The 7,500-nt window shown below is 38.5% G+C and overlaps 1 protein-coding gene across 1 annotated transcript in view; it reads right to left on the bottom strand.

Moving 5' to 3' along the window:
* LOC119568339 (ALK tyrosine kinase receptor-like) overlaps positions 1-7,500 on the bottom strand; it is a gene marked incomplete in the record, with an annotated part of 248,485 nt that overhangs the window by 142,820 nt on the left and 98,165 nt on the right.

The raw sequence follows: 7,500 nt of genomic DNA, 5'->3' as shown, positions 1-7,500 counted from the left end.
AGAGAGAGAGAGAGAGAGAGATAGATAGATAGATAGAGAGAGAGCGAGAAAGGGAGAGAGAGAGAAGAGAGAGAGAGAGAGAGAGAGAGAGAGAGAGAGAGAGAGAGAGAGAAGAGAGGAAGCGAGAAAGGGAGTAGGAGAAGGGGATAGGGGAGGGGAGGATGGTTGCCATATCCCCAGGCAAAGTGCAAGTGCATTAAAACCCACTTTGCTCCCGAGTTGCCATTCCATCTCGTTTTATTCTTCTGTTTTCTCTCGTTTCATTTATCTAGTTTTTTTCATTCCCCCCTCCTTACCCTCCTCCCCCCCTCCTTAGATTTATTTATTTTCCCCTTTCTCTCCCCCTTCTCCTTACCCTCCTTCCATCCATAAATTTCTCTTTCCTTACCTTTCTTTCCCTCTTCTTATCTCCCTTCCCTCTTTGTCTTCTTCCCCATTCCTTGCCTTCCCCTGTCCTTATCTCCCCCTCTTTCCCCTTCTCATTTTCGACCTTCTTCCCTTTTCATCTTTGCTTCGTAATTTTCATCACCATTGTCATTATTAACAGCATCGTGATAATGATGAAAACAGCAATGATAAATGACAAAAATAGTGATGATGATATTAATAAATTAATGATGTTGATAATAGTAATGAAAATCATGATAATAATGGAATAATAATAATAATGATAATGATAATAATGATGATTATGATGATTATGGTGACAATGATGATGACGATAATAATAACAATGATAATAATAATGATACTACTACTACTACTAACACCACCAATAACAGCAACAACAACAATAATGATATTAATAGTAACAACAAAAACAACAACTATAATGAAAATAGAAAATAAAATAATATTAACAACATCTACAACAACAACAACAATGACAAAGGTAATAAAATGCACGAGATCATTGTGTTCTTTGTAAGTTAATTCAACATAATCTAAATTAATCTAATAATTGAAAAAAATAGTGATAATTTAACACAATCTATAAAAATGCCTCCATTGTTTGTCATGTTCCGAGAATCAAAACAGGAATACTAATGTGTCTCAAGAAAGAAAAAGACAAGAACCATAATAACAAAACAAGAACAAAACCAAACACCAGAACAAGAGCAAGAAAAAGAACAACAACAACAATATCATTATCACCAACAACAACAACAAACAAAATCCTCCTCCTCCTCCTTATCGTCAGCTTCATTATCAACAACAACAACAACAACAATAACAGCAACTCCACACAATAAAGAAATCCTATTCCCCAGGTGAAGGACGAATATTCCCCAACGGAAAAGAAGCAACACAAAAAAAGAGAGAGAAAAGAAAGGAAGAGGGAAAAAGGAGAAGGAAAATAAAAACAAAAAATAACGAGAGAGGGTATCTATGTCCCTAGTGACTCGGCTTCCAATGGCCGCCGTGCTGGAACGAATCCGACTGTAGGCAGGTTTTAGAAAGGGGGAGAGGGAGAGGGAGAGGAGGAAGGGGGGGAGGGAGAGGGAGAGGAGGATGGGGGGAGAGGGAGAGGGAGAGGAGGATGGGGGGAGAGGGAGAGGAGGATGGGGGGGAGAGGGAGAGGAGGATGGGAGGAAGAGGGAGAGGGAGAGGAGGATGGGAGGAAGAGGAGAGGGAGAGGGAGAGGAGGATGGGAGAGGGAGAGGGAGAGGAGGATGGGAGGAAGAGGGAGAGAAAGAAGAGGATGGGCAGAGGGTGGGAGGAAGAGAGAGAGGAAGAGGTAGAGGAGGGAGGAAGAAGGGAGGAAGAGGAGGAGGAGGAGAAGGGAGTAAGAGGAAGAAGAAGAGAGGGAGGAAAAGAAGGGGGGTAGGAGGAGGAGGAGAAAGAGGAGATCGAGAAAATAAGAGTGAGGAGGGGGTGTAGGGAATAAGAGGAAGAGGAGGAGGAGGAGGAAGAAGAAGAGAAAGGGAGAAAGGATGAGGAGGAAGAGGAAGAGGAGGGGTACGAAGGAAAGAGGAGGACGAAGAAAAAGAAGAAGAAGAGGAAGAAGAGGATGAGGATGAGGAAGGGGGATAGGAAAGAAAAAAGGGAGAAGAGAAGATGAAATAAGATAGGAAATTTGGAAAAAGAGGGAGAGGAGGATAGAAGGACAAAGGAAGGGAATGTGAGGTTCAGATAGGAAAATAAATGTTGAGACCACATATAAATTTTGTGCGGAATAAGAGTGGAGAGAGAGGAGAGAGAGAGAGAAGAGAAATAGAGGAGAAGAGAGAGAGAGAAGAGAGAGAGAGAGAGGAGAGAGAGAGAGAGAGAGAGAGAGAGAAAAGAGAGAGAGAGAGAGAGAGAGAGAGAGAGAGAGAGAGAGAGAGAGAGGGGGAGGGAGAGAGAGAGAGAGAGAGAGAGAGAGAGAAGGATTTTAGAACGTTATGCGACAATATGCAACGATGCAATACAGATACCCTCGGAAAGCAGGATGTGAAAGGAGGGGGTGGTGAGGAGGGGACAAGGTTGCAACCTGCCGTAACTTCCTCTTAACTGGAGTGTGCAACTTCATGCAACTTCCGTAATTCCATATTTAGCGGAGACATAAATGGCTGCTGATTAAATCTCAGTGCAATCGGGTCGCCGCCATTACCTCGTGTTAGACATGACTGTGGCGTTTGGGAGGCGTGGTTGTTGGGGGGGGGGGAGGGGGTTGGTTCCTGGCGAGGCTGGTGAAATCTTTATGATTTTCCTCTGTTTGGGCCCTCATGGGTTTGGGGGGCGAATGGTTTTTTTTTTCTTTTGGCGGGGAAAGGGAGGGGGGGGGGGGGGGAATCGGGGTTGTAAATTTTGTGTGGGGGAATTGATTTAAAACGATAAGTTAAAACACCCCAAATACAAAATTAACCACGCCACGCACACATACACACCACCCCCAACACAAAACCCCACACCCCACACACACACAAAACCCCCCCCACCCCATACACATAAACATACACACACACACGAAGTGAAGTTGTTGCTCAATAAAGAAATCAAGTTTTTTAGGAAGTGAAGTCATTGCTTGAGTGAAATTACTGCTTAAGAAAAGCAGTTGTTGCTTAAGTAAAGTTTAAGAAAAGAAGTTAAAGTTTTCCACGTTTTATTATTTCTAAGATGGATCGTTTTCACTTTTTTCTATTGTAATATCTAAGTTGCTCGCGTTTTAAGTTTTTCTTTTTTATTCAATGAAAATATCTTTTCAAGTTTGAAGTAATTGAAGTTTCAATAACCCCCAAAAACCTAAAAGTAAGTTTAAATTTTTCCAATTTTTCTTGTTCAATTTTTTAAAAATTTCATCTTCCCAAAAATGCCTAACTTGGAAGATTCCCTATGAAAACAGTCCTGGAATCAGTACCAGTCACCAGTCACCATTTTTCGAGTTATATGGTATTAGTCATTAGTTACCACTTTTCAAAAACCTTCCACCAACCAGTCACTAGATACCATCAGCCAGTCACCAGTCGCCAGGTAGATACCGGTTATTTATAACAAATTTGCACTTACCACATAATCAACGGTTTCCAGTTTGCACTAGAAACCGGAGACCAGTCACTAATCAGAAGTCCTTAGTCAGTATTTACCAATAATCGGATACCAGTTACCAGCCATTAGTTGATTATCATCAGATACCAGTTGGCAGCCACCAGTTACCAGTTACCAGATACCAGTCCTTTTGAATACAAAAAACTGATCAAAGCATCGATCATGAATATTGCTGCATAAACAAGGTTTGCCTTTGAAATAACCTTTAACCATTATTACATCTGGGAGAATCACTCAACCGTGCTAACAATATTGCTATTTGATATCAAGAGGCAATCAAATTCATGAGTCAAAGGGCGAGCAGACATCGTGTGTCGTACGTTACTTGCATAATATATATATACACGTTCTTTACGTGTGTGTTGTCCTGACCTCATAGACACGGAGGAAATGTATTCTATGTTGTACAGGCGTTGCTGGGGTATATATTAAGGTTATATAATTTTGTGGCATATGTATGTTTTATTGGGGGAATTGCCAAGAAATTTTTTGAAAAGGGCTTGTTTATTTTTTTTTTGTGTTAGCAGTAGTCTGGCCTTGTTGGTAATGTATATTTGGCTAGGGAAGCTCGTAAAGGATTTTAAGTTTGCAGAATATATGTGACTGGAAGTGGGTGCTTTAAGTTTGAGAATCATGACAAGTATCATCAATATTCTGTTTTCGTTTGGCTATCTGTCTATCTGCCAGTCAGTCTATCTATGGCTGTCTGTCAGTTTCTCAGTTAGATTCCCATACCTGTCTGCCTCTGTTTGTTTGTTTGTCTCCCTCTCACTTTTTTTTCTCTCTCTCTCACACACACACACACTCTCTCTCTCTCTCTCTCTCTCTCTCTATCTATCTATCTATTCTATCTATCTCTTCTCTCTCTTCTTTTTTTCTCTCTCTTTCTTTCTCTCTTCTCCCTCTCTCCCTCTCTTTCTTTCTCTCTCTCTCCTCTCTCTCTCTCTCCCCTCTCTCCTCTCTTCCCCCCTCTCCCCTCTTCTCCCCCTCTCTCTCTTTCCTCTTCCTCTTCTCTCTCCTCTCCTTTGTTCCCCCTTCCTTTCCCCCACGCCAGAACTTCTCTACATGGTTTTCCCCTTTCGCTCTTACTCCCCTTAATTTTCTGGGGTTGGGTTTCCCCCCTCTTAAATTTTTTCTCGTCTTGGTCCTTTTTTTCTTCGTTTTTTTTTTGATTTCTTTTCTTTTTTCCGTTTTGTTCCCCCCCACCCAAAAAAAAACGAAAAAAAACCAACCACGTTTTTTCCCTTTTAATATTCGTTTTTTCTCTCTCTCTCCCCCCCCCCCCCCCAACCCCTCTCTCTCTCTTTTTTAAATTTTTTTCCCTTTTTTCTGTTTCCCCGCCCTTTAAACCACAAACTAAAAAACCACAAACCCCGTTATTTTCCTTATTAAAAAGTTTCTTTTTTTTCCTAACGTTTTTTTTCCCTTTCTTTTTTTTCTGTCCCCTAAGCGTGAAAAGACTTTAAATTAAATTTTTAAAAATTCCTTGGTATAAATTTTCCCATTCTAAAGTTTTCTGGGGGTTTTTTTCCCTTTTTAATCACACAGTAAATGGAAAAGGAATCCCTTTTTTTTTCCCCCCCTTTTTTTTTTCTTTTCCTGTTTTTTCCTTTTTTACCCTCTTGAAATAACATACGTGAAAGGAGATGTTTTTCTTTTCACCCCCACCCCCCCCCACCCCACAAAAACCCCAAAAACCAAAAACAACACACCAACAACAAAAACACCACACACGGAAATATACACAATTCACGTGGAGTGACGAGTCTGTTGTTGTGTGTGTGTATGTGCGTGTAATACGTATGCATACGCTATTCCAAACTCCCTTGCACATACATATCTAGATCATAAGTGCACATAAACAATCAGCCTTTATTTTTTAAAAGTTAAATGAAGTAAAAGGAACAGCCGTTAAACAGTTTACTTGCCATAATTTCCACCTGAAGGGGAGGAGGTTTTTAAATTTTTCGTTAATTAAGAAAAATTTTTACAAATACTTTTTTCACGTTCCCTCTTTTTTTTTTTTCCCCGTCTTTTTTTTTAACCCACTTCGAAAAGGAAAAGGAACAACACAGTTTAAGAAAAAGAATCGTGACAATGTTTTCCACATTTAAAAAGGGCTCATAAAAAAAAAAATTTAATACAAAAAAAAAAAAAAAAAAAACAAAAAAAAACAACGCCCCGCAGGAAAGGGTAGGGAGAGCCTCGTTCTTAAGAAGGAACCTGAACGTCTTGGCATTTCTCGTTCTGTTCTGAGGAGGGCTTTGTTTGTGCGCCTCATACAACAAAGAATGGTGCGTGTCCTCGGTGCTGGAGGGACTTAAAAGGAGTTTTTAGATTTATCAATTGCTTTTTTTACATATTATTATTATTATTATTATTATTGCTATTATTTTTTATTATTTTTTATTATATTTTTATTATTATTATTACTATTATTACTATTATTATTATTATTATTATTATCATTATTATTATTATTATTATTTTCATTTTACATATTATTATTATTATTATTGTTATTATTATTATTATCATTATTATTATTATTATTATTATTATTATTATTATTATTATTATTATTATTATTGAATAGCAAAACACTCTTCCGTGCTGATACAATGGAAGAAAAACCCACAATACAAAAACTAGTTTTTGTATTGTGGGTTTTTCTTCCATTATTATTATTATTATTATTATTATTATTATTATTATTATTATTATTATTATTATTATTATTATTTTCATTATTTTCACACACACACACACACACACGCACACACACACACACACACACACACACACACACACACACACACACATACATATATATATATCTTATTTCTCTCTCTCTCTCTCTCTCTCTCTCTCTCTCTCTCTGTATATCTATCTATCTATCTATCTATCTATCTATCTATCTATCTCTCTCTCTCTCTCTCTCTCCTCTCTCTCTCTCTCTCTCTCTCTCTCTCTCTATATATTATATCTATATATCTATATCTATATCTATATCTATATCTATATCTATCTATCTATATTATTATTTATTTATTGTTTTTTTTAGTTATGCCAACGTCAAGTGGTGGGTAGGATGCAAGTGTCGAACAGATCTATCAGTCGTACAGCTGTCGAGTGAATAGTTACGTGCCGTGTCTTCTATGGGTCAGCTTTATTGTTGTGTTCCATGCGCTAATTCTTTCGTGAGTGGTGTTCATTAGATGGATATCGGACTGCACTCTTTGCTAATGGGGCTGGATACGTCGGGAGGACCTGTTATTTATGGCTCTAAGAAACGTTACGATTCTCTGTGTTGCTTATGACCTGTTAAATTTGATTGCATTGGTGCAATTGTGACTACCATAGCTGAGAGTGAGGTTGCAGTTACCTACATGAGGATTATATTCTGGAGTTCCGAGTTATGAATAAGGTATTTGTTCCATAAAAGTGAATCTTAATGGCACTTTGGTTTGGACTAAGAATGTTCTGAATGCATCTTCCCTGTAACTGATACACTCAGTGTTTGTTCCTTAAGCTTGGCCTCAATCGGCATCAGGTGCTTTTTTTATTTATGAATAGACTTCATATCTGCTTATATAATGCCCTTACACCACACACGTTCCAAAGCATCTGTAATTGCGGGTGCGGTGGCAAAGGTGTCTTTGCATGTATCAATGGCTTGGACTAGATTTCTGTAAAGTGTGGAAATAGCTTTAACATCATACAGAAACCAAATTGCCTTGCACGAAGCAAGTCGTTAAAAATGTCTAGCAATCTAATTTGGCATTTTTTTATTTATTGTATTTTATCTTATTAATTTATTTTTTTAATCGAAAACCTTGAAATCGGACAATCGTCGCTGGGCTCTGTTTAGCTCCTCTTTCCTTCCACCGCGTGGAATTTCCTGAGTCATTTTCTGAAGCATGCCTGGAAGAATAGGAGAAGAAAGCAGTCTAGGCCACGTGAGCAGATTAT

This window comes from Penaeus monodon, chromosome 43, assembly GCF_015228065.2.
Source record: "Penaeus monodon isolate SGIC_2016 chromosome 43, NSTDA_Pmon_1, whole genome shotgun sequence".
In the NCBI taxonomy this organism is placed as follows: Eukaryota; Metazoa; Arthropoda; class Malacostraca; order Decapoda; family Penaeidae; genus Penaeus; species Penaeus monodon.
The sequence above is the reverse complement of the archived record's forward strand: the minus strand, read 5'-3'. Positions and strand labels throughout refer to the sequence as shown.